Genomic DNA, 12738 nt, shown 5'->3' on the forward strand with positions numbered 1-12738 from the left:
AAATTAGAACATTAAAGCAATGTTGTGTGACTATATCAAGGCAAAAAACCTCTGAAAATTTTCCGAGGAGAAAATTAATTGAATTTAAACAAAATAAAAACGACAACAGAGACTGAGAGGAAATTCGGTTGGTGCTGTATTTTGTGGAGGAAATGGGGTTGTGTTGTCAGATTGGAAGGATTTGAAGAAATTCGAATTTTGAAGTGAAAATTCTCAAAAAAGCAAATTCCAAAAATTCAAATTCAGCTAAAAACATTGAAAAAAGTTCGTTAAAACATTGAAAACTCCAAAAAATTCGTTAAAACATTCAAAATTCCAAAAGTTTCGTTGAAAGATTCAAAATTCAAAAAGTTCGTTAAAACATTGAAATTCAATAAGTTCGTCAAAACATTCAAAACTCCAAAAAGTTTGTTAAAACATTCAAACTCCAAAAACTTCGTTAAAACATTCAAAACTCCAAAAACTTCGTTAAAACATTCAAAATTCCAAAAGGTTCGTTGAAACATTCAAAATTCAAAAAGCTCGTTGAAACATTCAAAACTCCAAAAAGTTCGTTGAAACATTCAAAATTTCAAAAAGTTCGTTGAAACATTCAAAACTCCAAAAAGTTTGTTAAAACAATATAGTTCAAAGATTTCGTTAAAAATTCAAATCCAAAAAGGTCGTTACAAAATTCAATTTCGAAAATTCGTTACAAAAACCTTAAAAATCTCAAAAATTCCCCATCCACATCTTCAAAAATCATTTCATCACATTATGCGCATTACATCACAATCATCACATCATCCATACTTCCTGTGCTTTTTATTTCGTACACACAGTATCTATACCATAAGCGGCATATGTCCCGCAACGCAAATAAATTGAGTAGTACCGAAAGCACAGAAATTTTTCTTATCTACTATCCGGTTTAATTGAATGGATCGTTTCCTTCCTTTATTTATCCTGACTCTGTCGGATGTGATCCCATGTTTTAATTTTAATTTTTTTTTTGTTAATTCTCCCACTCCTTACTCATTTAATGTACGTTTCTCTGTTGTTCCTTTCTATTATTTTGTGTACACACACAGAACAAAATCATCATGATACGGCTGAGAATTTTAATTTGGTTCTCTTAACTCAGTCAAGTAGTAAAAATGAAATAAAGCTTTTTTCCGTTGAAAATTAAATTTTTTTTTTATTTTGAGGTTATGTGCCGCTCATTGAGAGATAGAGTAAATTCCAAAATAAAAATTAAGGTAGGTATTTTTTTTATTGCTATGCTTCAATAAACAAACGAGTTTATTGGGAAAGTTTTTGGAGCTAAATTGAATTTTCTGTTTTTTTGAAAAAAAATAAATATAAAAATTGAGGATGCTTTTAGTGGATTTTAGGGGAGATGTGTTTGGATTTAATTTTGGGGTGGTGGCAGCTGGGGGATATAATTTATAAGTTTTTGTGTGGAAGCACACGTGAGTGTTTGGTGAATTTCTTTTATTTATAAAGTTTGTTTTAGTATTGAACATACTGTCCCGATTAGTAGCTTCTAAAGCTGCATTTAAGAAGCATACAACATGAATAGAATCTGAATTTGTAGATGGTATAAGATCACAACATGGAATTGGTAATTGGCAAGCGGTAGCAAGCGATAAAGTCAGCTTCAGGAGCCGACTGAGGGAGGCCATGGATCACACTTGATCTGTACGGCCAGCAAAGTAAGTAAGTAAGTAAAAGATCACGAGGATGTTCAAAGAATTCATGAAAGGAAGGTACTGACAGAGACAGTATTGCATTTAATATAAGAAATTGGTAAACGGAAGTCAGTGATAAAACCAGTTTTGGGCGGCAGTTCCATGGATCACAATTGATCTGTAAAGCCTGCGAAGTAAGTAAGTAAGCATGAATATAATCATGGATAAACATGTGAAGTCATTTTGACAAAGGTTAGACAACATTCACTACTAAGTAGACACTACTGAATAGCACAAGTTGGTTAACAAGTCCAGCCTTTCGTGACACTAGCATGGTGTCGGATTTAAGCCAAATTCAGACATCATGTCTTAATCTCGCCTGCCTGCAGTCGAATTTTTGATCGATTAACCAATTTGTGCTTTCCGGGACTTCTAGATTTAATTAAATTATAATGAACTTGGTAGCAGTATGTTTCAAATAGTTGTCAAATGAATCTCAAGTGGTTGTTACTGCCAGTCAGACTTTTGTTGGTTTAATGACTGCAAAACAGCTGCTACTGCTAATTAAATTCTACTTTGTTCAAATCAAACTGTTTGTTTGACTGTAGTGGCTTCAAACAGCTGCTTGGTGGACTTGTCTTGGTTTTTGGAAGTGAATGGCTAGAAGAAGCTTGCTGGTTTTGATTACATATCCAAACAATCAAAGAGCATGTTCTAAGTATGCTTGTCAGCATTATTTTCAGCTCTTCTACTCTTTAGTGCTACTCGTTAGTCGTCTACTCTTTTCGAAGGATAGAGCTGTCTTCTCGAGCGCCCCTGCCAAGGAAGTAGTAAGTAGTACACTTTAGTGTACAGCTTTTGGCTATTAGGGATTGTTGGCATGGCTGTTGATCGGAAGTGGACACTCTCTTCTCCCCTCCTCCTCTTATTCCTCCTATAACTTTGAAACCACATAAGAGAACCACGATCAATATCAATTTCAAGCTCTCTACACAAATTCATCCACAAACTTAAACTTCCAATGCAAGTTTCCAATTCCAATTAATTTAAGACTAAACTTTCCATTTCCACAAAAAAGCTTTTTATATTTTTTTTCCTCATTAAAACAAACTGCATTTTTCAATCAAAAAAAGTAGAACCAACAGCAAAATTATTCAACTCATCGCATGACTAGCTCCTCAGCTCGAATTTCAGGGGATTCTTGTCTCTAAAAACATTCAATTTTAATTAAACTTTTTTTTTTTGCTCTCTCCGACGATGAGGAAGAAGACATAAAAAAGTATATAAATAAATAGGAAAAAAAAGAGAAATTTTTTATTTTTTTCCATAAGACTGACGCTAGTACAGGACATAAACAAATATTATACGAGAAAGTTCATTTTATGCTTGACGTTTTGAGAAATATTTTAATTTTTTCAGGTGACACAACAATTTTTATTTTTTGTTGCTGTTCTGTACTTTAAAAATGGAAGAGATAAAATAAAAATTATTTCCTTGGTTTTTTGTGTGTGTGTCTTCCGCGGAGATATAATCAAGAGAATGGAAATAATCACGATGGTTGTGTTTTGTGCTTTTGGAGTGTCAAGGTGTGGTTAACTTTATGAAAATAATTGTTGAGACTTTATTTGAGCAGAAATTAAATGTAAAATAGGCTGTTATATCAAATCAATGGTAGAGTAGATAGAAAGTAAGAATCGATTTTATGACGCTTGTTGCTTGAACTTAAAGCCACTCCAGTTATTTGAGTTATTTGAGCTTACAAGCACTATAATCTGTGTATGGGCGTTACATCAGGTCAGGAGTCGACTTATTGATGGTTAGTTTCTACTGATCCACTTTGAATCATAAGGAAATTATTAAAGGTATACAGGTCTCTGTTCCTGGCTAAACCCGCTATTGCAGCTAGTTTCTGTTTTGTTGCTCTGCCTCATTCTCTAAGGTCTAACTCTCTTGGCTCTACGATGTAGACTGATTGGTAAATTCCCAATTATATTTATTTGCAGTTTCTGTTCTTTTTTCTTTGCTCAGAGCTCAAAATTCATCTAAAATAGTCGCATTAAGGCAGTCGAATGTATTTAAGCTTCTGAAAAAGCACAAATTTGGAAATGATAGGATATTCGAAACTGTGACTTTCGAATTTCCCAAACTAAACTTGAACCAAGATCCTTGTCGATTACTCTATAAAGGCTTTTAATTGCTTTAAGATGAACTTGCCTTAGATGACCACTTGAATCCACTTATAGATTGTCTAGGGAGGCTGACAACTCAGGTGATAAGTGGGAAAAATCAAAAATGCTACAAACTTTTTCAACTGAGTGAACAACTCAGGAAACAAGTGACGAAATTGACAAAAGTGACAAAATATGGCACCTGAGTTGTTCACTAAGTTGCCCATGCAATTGACAAAGTATGTAGCATTTGTCATTTTTGTCACTTTGTCACCTAAATTGTCCATCCCTTGAATATCCCTTAAAATTCATTTCCAGGTCAAATTTAACTTTTTCTTTAACTTTCTTTTTCTTATCAAATTGTTGTTTATTCATTTGAGCCGTCAAAACTTTTTTTTGTAAAATATTTTTTCATGCTCTCATCTCAGCGATAAAAAAAAATTCATTCAAAAAAAGTAAAAATGAGACAGCAAAAAGAAGGGGCCATCGGATGAGACATCAAGCGATCCCTTCGCTAAAGTTTTTTTTTTATTTAAAAAAGAGCGGAATCCATAATAACTTTGATAATCAAGATACAGAAGTATAATATATTTCTCTCTCTTTGCAGCTTTCAATTCACGATGAGATGCTTGAAAAAAAAAGGAAAAAAAGTTTCGTTTTACTTGATCTCACCATCTTCTTTTGCCATCCCCCCACCGTCACCATCCAAGCCTTAGTTTTTTTAATCCACTTTAATTCTATTCTGTCATCGTTCATAAAGTTTTATCCCTCAAACCTCTTTCGTCGTTTTTGTTGTGTATTCATTGCCTTATTATATTTTTTTATAATTTTTTTATATCATGGCAAGTGGAAGAAATTAAAGGATGTAAAAAAGTCAGCGTGGGTGGATGATGATTAAAGCGTAGACTACAAGCTGTTTTGTCATACTTTTTTTTTTTCATTGATGTGGAGTCATATGGATGAGCTTTTTGATGAGAGTTGGAGTGTCGGTGGGAGGGGTTTTTGACGACAAATTTGGGTAGGGAGAGGGGTTTTTGATGGCAAACTTGAGTGGGTGAAGGTGTTTTTGACAGCAAATTTGAGTATGAGGAGGGAATTTTGGAATTTTGGGGGGAGGGGTTCTGGACAACAAATTTGAGTTGGGTCCTTGGGGTGAAAGTGGTCCTTAACAACAAAGTTGAACCTGGAGAGGGGTTCTTGATGACAAACTTGAGTGGGGAGTGATGTTAGTGTAACCCAACCTCCCGTTCCTCCCTGATGTTCAGACAAAATTCTTTAATTTACCAAGGTTTTTCGTGAATTATATTTCAGGCTCCACCCACCCTCCTGAGCTTGATCTCCCCTCGACCCCTCTCTCAAGACATGTGATTGTTCGAATGGGATTCCTTTAATGCCTTATCATTGGTGTATCATTGAGAGTACAGTAGTAAAGTGGGATACAGTAAAATGTATACTTTATATATGTCACTTTGCACAGTCGAGTAGGTCCTCGATAGCTCAGTGGTAGAAGCTATGACATGCAACGGGAAATCATTGGACGTGAGTTCCAGTCCCACTCGAAATCCCTTCATTAAAAATTCTCAATTTTCTCTTAGCTCAACATTGATCAAACCTCACAAAATGCTCTCTTAAAGCTTTATATCCATCAATTTTTCCAGATCCAAAAATTCCAATCCTCACGCGATTGAAAAACTTTCGTTCGCCTTACTTTTTAAATATTCTCAATCAATGAGACAACACGACAAGAAGGGAAAACTTAGTTTGCAAAGTGTAAAGAAGAACCATGCCATAAGCTTCCTTTCTAATGACGATTATACGGCAAGAATTGAAAATTTTTCAATATTTTATGTTAATTATCATTTAAATGAAGTGTAAATCCAATAAATTATGTATTGATAAAATATCTACGACCTTAAAAACTCATGTTTTACTAACTTATTACCTCAACAGCTTTCATTCTTGTGAAACAATTAAGTGAGTTATGTTTGCTGAAAAAGTTTTTTATTTTATGCATAGCATTTCCAGCTAGCGAATGTGGATGGAATGTTTTGTGCTCACAGTCTGTCTGTTGAGAAATTTTTTTTTTGCATCGCAAATTGTTTTAAAATTATTGTTTGAGCAGAATGTCGACAGATTTTGAAAACTACATTCGAATTATGCTGGTGGGAAAACTATGCTGATGTTGGATGCTGGCTGCTGCTGCTGGTTGTTGTTTCTCTTTAATTATGTGATTTAAATTGCTATTGTGGATGCTTTTTGAAGTTTTTTGTGTGTGTAAGGCTGGATGGAGGAGTTGTGAGTACTGAAATGGATGTAGCAGCAATATGAAGTTTTTGGTCATAGGAATTGAGTTGGTAAGCTTGCCAAAAATCAATTGGATGCAATAAAATAGAATTTTCCGGGAATTGAAGGCTTCAATGTAAACACTCAATTGTGGGTCATAGAATGTAACTTTCTGAAGCAGTTCCCAAGAAAATCAAGCCTACCTCTCTAATCTAACATGGCCCAGGGTTCCAAATTCGTCATAATCAAGTCTTCGTTCATTTTTAAGGGTCTATCGTCCATATGCCATGGATATCTCGGCATTAGGTCAGCACAAATTAGATCAGCGTTTCCCAGACACTTGAATTAGCTCCTAAGACTACTTAAGCTAGCTCCTAAGGAGCTCTCACTTAAGAGTTAGTTCCTAAAACTCCTAAACACCCCTTCTAAGAGTGGATACTAAAGCATCCCTTAAAAACAACTTCAAGACAGTCAGATCAGTAGTCATAAATGCGCATCACCATATTTAACACCATAAGACCATTAAGAAAAAGACATTTAAACTTTCACATTACTTCCATTTTTATCCTAATGTTGAAACAAATTTTCTTTAAGGTAATTTATGGTATGACATAATGTATATTTGTTAGACATAAGCAAAAGAAGCAAAAGAAAAAAAAGTGTAAGTAGAGCAGAATGTTGAGGATATAAAAAAATATTCATAACAATCTCACGACGATGCTTAACCATCCTTGAGGATGATGATTTATGTCGTACAATCTATGAGAACATTTATTTAATTTATGTCAAAATGCTTTCCATAAACTTTCAACTCGTGTGCGCTTATGGAAGCGGAAGTGAATGTGCTTCTTGTTGTTCACTTCTCATCTGTAGTTTGTGCGATCTTAACTTATGCATGCAGTTTTAATTTATCCTTGTTAACAATTTTATTCATTTCAGTTCCTTTTTTGTTGTTGTTGCTACTCATTCAGCAAACAGCAGAAAAATTTCACTTGAATGCAATGTGAAGCATCTCAACTCCTTTTTTGTAAGGCTTCTCTGTGTGCATGTTGATGCTTTATATATATATATATTTTTTAAGAGAATTAAAATTTAATTTGTTAGATATTCATTTACATTTTTCACAATTTCCTTTCATTTTTTATGTGCTTTTTTGCTTCTATTCATTTTGTTTAATGAACTTAACGTTGTTAAATTTAGCTTTGAGCTGTTTCAGATGCAGTATAAATATTACGCGAGTATGGGAGTTTCGCGAGTTAAGATGTAAGAATTTTTGTGTCATTTTTTAAATGAAATTTACGTTTTTTTTACTGTAAAGTAAATGTTGATGAGTAGAAGTCAAGCAGAGTTGGTAGAAAACTAGCAGTTTGAAGTCTGATTTTGACGGAATTTGAATTCAGTATAGTCTTGACTACATTAGAGTCCTTATTCTAATAGAGCCTTGATTCTAATAGAGCCTTGATTCTAAAAGAGTCTTGACTCCAATAGAGTTTTGATTTGAATAAAATTCTGACTCTAGTGAAGTCAAACTCCAAAAAAAGTAGTTTCACTGGAATTCAACTTTGAAGATCATTCAAAGTCCATTGTAGTCCAACTTCAAGATTCCTGCTAACTCTATAATGAAGTAATTTTAATGATTGAAGTGAAATCAAGGGTATCGAACTATATAAATGTTGACAATTCTGCCAAAGCAATAGTAAAGTCTCTGGGGACGGTTTGTAAGGCCACTGACAAGATATAAGATCATATCTCACCATTTATGAGTACATTGGTTCGATTCTCATCAGACGCTAATCCCTCATTCAAGCGCTGATTGAGTACAGCCTTGTCTAAATGACAATAATATTGCACATACTCACGACATTATCATGATATAGAAGTTATAAGGAAGTCTATGCTTGATTTTTGATAGAGTTATATTGAAACAATAATGACACTTATAATAGTAACAACAATAAAGCCTTGATTTGAAGTTTTAAAGGATTCTAGCACTTAGCTCGGTATCGTAGCTCGTAAATCGAAATCGTAGCTGGCAACTCTGTATTATAGCTCAATACTCAATTGATTCACTCCGCATAACAAAAGAGCGTCGAATTAGATTTAAATCTGGTACTAAGTCAGATTCACATCGGTCCGGTGCCGAATTTTGGATCTATTTACCATCTTATGCTATTCAGAGGAGTATTAACAAAAAATGAGCATCACCAGGGAGGGGATGTTGGACTATGTACCCCAAGCATTCCATATTGAAATATGAAAAATTACAAATTTTAAATCAAGCTTCCAATTCAGCTGTTCTAAAAAAAATTCAATCAAATATCCCATTCCCCATCCCAAAATCAAAAGATTGCATAAAAAGGTGCAAAATCGCTTCAAATCTTTATGAATTTATTGATTCATCTATAAATAAATTTCCTCAATTCCATTCTTTCATAATCATAATTCTCATCCTCAAATATTTACGATTCTCTTCGTTAAATCTATGATTTTTTTTTATGTGAGTCTGTTGGTGCTTGCACTTGGAGATAAATTAGTCGAGACATCGATAATGGATTTCCACGTCAAAACTTTCTTCTTCCACAAGCCATTTTCTTTTTCCCTTCCATTCATTATTCATTGTCAAATAATTTCACACAAGTAATTTAATTGAGTTTGTGGTGTAGCGGATGATGAGAAACGAGAAGTTCATCATCATCATCGTCATCATCAGTTTCATGTGATGATTCTTAAGCATGAGTAAAATGTGTTTACTGAGAAATTTAATTATGTAACTTTTTAAAAAAAGGATTACAAAGCACAAAAAAAAGAAGTCTCATATATGCCAACAATACAGACTTAATCCTCAACATCATTTTTGAATGATGGAATATAAAAAAAATATCATTTTGCTTCCCTTTTTAAGGTTTCTTTGTGAAATTTAATGAATTTATGTGTATTTTGTTGCTACATTTTTGATGACATAAAGGAAGGAGATGGATTGTGGTTGTGGCAATGATCTTAGATAAAAAAAGCGCATTTGGGAATGTAACGAACCACTAATTCTACTTAGAAATTTTTATTTTTAAGCATCTTGATGGAGATTTTTTTTATGTCTGAATTGATGTCTTTAAGTCAAGGTGAAAATTAAGAGTTAAAAAGTAAGAGTTGATGCTGTTTTGAGTATTTTGTTGTTCATTATTGTTTTTGACAAATTAATGTGATTAAATGCTTAAACATGCTTATATGTTGCGCAACTGTTGTGTTTTCAATGATTTTTGCACTGCAGATCACTGTTGTGCTTACAATTGTTTTTATATGGCGAGCAACTCTTGTACTTTGAAAGAATTTTTATATGGCAAGCAACTGTTGTGATTTGAATGAGTATATATGGCACACAACTGTTGTGCATTGAATAATATTTTATATGGCAAGCAACTGATGTGTTTTAAATGAATTTTATATGATACGCAACTGTTGTGCTATTAATGAGTCGACATGGCGAGCAGCTGTTGTGTTATGAATGAGTATATATGCCACACAATTGTTGTACATTCAAAGTACTTTTCTATATAATAAGCAACTGTTGTGCTTTGAATGATTTTTGTGTGGCACGCCACTGTTGTATGTTTTACTTAAGTTATTAGATTTTTCCAAGAACATTCAATCAAACTCAATCAGCACAAGATCTATTCTCCCATAATTCACTCTACTGCACCAACAAACTACATAACCCGCGTCTAGACAAACCTTCATCTACTTCTAAGCAACGTAAATCCCTCAAATTACAAAAGAAAAAAAATCTCATCAGCAGGAGAATAAAAGCAGCACAAAAGTTTCAATTTACTCACAGTCGTTCCTTCCTTTAATTGTATGAAGAGAGAGAGAAAAAAAAAGAAATTAATCCCATCGCTTGAACTAATCCCTTTTTCCATTTCTAAGATTTTAATGCAGTTGCAAGCACATCAAGCTGAAGAAAAATCGATCAAAAGAGAAACATTTTGAAGCGTTTCATTAAAAAAGACGGAAAAAGGGATTTTGTGTCTTTAAATTGAGTCGTCTTGTGTCTTAAAAATGGCAAAAAAAGAGAAATTCAGCATGCGTATTTTATACAGTTTGAAATGAGGGTTGAGGACATAAAAGCGCTTTTTATAGATGTTCAGCTTATCCGCATGATATTTGTTATTAGGTTCTAATTCCGAAGAAGGATGTGATGTGAAGTCATCAAAATTTGATGGAGGTCTAGGTTAGATTTGGTATGGGGGTATGCAGAGGAGTAGCTGTGGATTTAGACTGTGTTATGGCTGTTTTGTCATCAACAGCAAGTGTAGCTTGTCATCTCCTCAAAATCACTTCACAATCTCACTACAATAGACTAACTTAACCTCAAAAATAATCAGCACACTCGAAACAATTCCCAAATGAGGCAAAACAACCACACTCATCTCCCTTCCTTATCATACCCAAAAACCAGCTAACCAAAACATGATAAAGAAGAAAAAGGATTATTTATCGATGCTTGAGACAGTCGAAACGAAAACAAGTAAATTGAAAATAAAATAAAAAAAAGGAATTGAAAATTGATTCCACTCTCTGCATTTGCTGTGCTTCCTATCTATTGTTAGCAAGTGATGACTTATCAGGTTCATTTCTCGTATTTTTATGGCAGCTTTTGTCTTGCACTTTTTTTTTGTGCTAGCTTCCTCATATAGTTTCAGCAAAGATGCTACGTGATTACAATTTTAAATTCCTCTCTCTTTTTTTCTGAAGGAATTCTTTAGGATGAGAGAAATGTCTTTTGTTGTCTGTGAATTGACTGACTGGGATTGTGAGGTTGCTATGGATGGTTTGTTCTAACTATGAAATTTTACAGATTGAAACTGAATCAAGTTGAGGATTTTTTTTTTTTTTTGCTTAGAAGTTGTACAATTAAGCACACAGCTTAATTGGTGTCGAGAATTTGATAAAAGACACAAGTCTTAAGCAACAAGACACAAGACACAACATCACAAAATAAAAGACCACAAGATCTTACAATACAAGACACAAGACCACAAGACACAAGCAGCAAGACTCAATGCACAAGAGATACATGATATAAGTAACAAGACACAAGCAACAAGCAACAAGACACAAATAGTCGCTACAGTAATTCCAAATAGTAAACCCCAAACTTGCTTCCATAAGCTTTTTCCTTCATATTTCCTTAATTTCAATCGCAAAATGAAGAAAATAATAAGAAAAATCATAACTTTCTTCGCTTCCTTAATTAAAATCACACAAAGCCTTAAAATTTCATATTCTTCCTCATCTCCGTCTTCATCTTTTTGCCTTGCTTTCTCAACTCATTATGAAAAAAAAAGGAGAGAAAAAATAGTAAAAAATTTAAACTAAAAATAATTCCAAAGCTGTCTTTATCGTCACTACATAAAGTTTCACTTCTTCTGCTTCAAAGCCTGACATGAAGCAACAACAAAAAATGAAAGAATCGACGTTGAAATTTAAGAAATTAAAATTTTTTTCCGTTCCTCGAAGCACCTCTCGATATTTGAAAAGTTTTGGATATACTCAAAAAAAAAAAAAAAAATCCTCATCAAAAAATTAAGCAAAAGCTTTTTCTTCGTCTTATTCTGCCAAGCATAGCGGTAGAAAAAGTTTTGCTTTTTTTCACTATTTGTTGTTGCTTAAAGAGAAAATTAAAATGAAAATTCATTAAAATTGCTTTTTTTCCTCTTCTTATTTCTCTTTTTTTGTTTATTGTGTAGACATACATACAGTAAACTGTAGAAGCTGAATGCTCGTTAAGGTACTCTTTTGGGAGGAATGAGAGGGGAAAAAAAGTGTGAAATTTAACTTTTTCTTTCTCGTTTTTTAAACAATAAAAGGAGCTGAAAAAATTTTTAAGTGGATTTTTTTTATTGATTTTTTGTTGATTTTTAGCGCGTTTCTCGAATTGGAGATGGAGCAGATTTTCGTTGATGTGATTAAGATTAATGGCAGGCATTCTGTGTATCGTAGCACTCTTTATGTATACGATGCTTAAAGGGCCCAGTCTTATGAGCTGGAGGTACTGCGATTAGGAATCTGTTGTATCACACCCATTAGAATTTCACTTTGCAGTGGGATCCGATTCACTTCCATACTCTACACGTTGCAAAGACACGAGTGTATCATACTGCAACCATCCTCCTTTGTGGAGCTAAGGTTACAACAGAAGACCATTTCCACCTGACTCTGTGGCTGGCTCTGTCACCTAGTTTGTACAAATTCTCTTTGTGCACATTGAGCTGACATTCTTTCAGTCGAGTGTATCATAAATACGTGTGGGGGCAAGATTTCGTAAAGCATGTCTTACACATTCTAGTATATCCTTGTTTACTTAGCAATGGAGACACACTAGGTGCTAAAGACCTCAAAAACTGCACCAAACACACGATAAAAGCTACTTAACTATAAAAGGGAGATGGAAAAGGAGCTTCAAAAATTAGACATGACCTAGGATTGAATCAGAAGCTTTGGTACGTCTGGCCAACGCTCTACCATTTAGGTCACTAACGTCATTTCACCACTAATGCCATCAATGGCATACCGTATGTAATATTATTAAACATCCATTAATACTCGAAAATTCCCAAAAAAAT

General features: G+C 33.7%; 1 protein-coding gene across 3 annotated transcripts in view; it reads right to left on the reverse strand.

The window, feature by feature from the left end:
* Cad87A (cadherin 87A) overlaps positions 1-12738 on the reverse strand; it is a 111407-nt gene that overhangs the window by 17522 nt on the left and 81147 nt on the right. The window lies entirely within an intron of this gene.

Source organism: Chironomus tepperi, unplaced genomic scaffold, assembly GCF_022539635.2.
Source record: "Chironomus tepperi strain 1889 unplaced genomic scaffold, CSIRO-AGI_Ctep_v1 contig_85, whole genome shotgun sequence".
Taxonomy (NCBI): Eukaryota; Metazoa; Arthropoda; class Insecta; order Diptera; family Chironomidae; genus Chironomus; species Chironomus tepperi.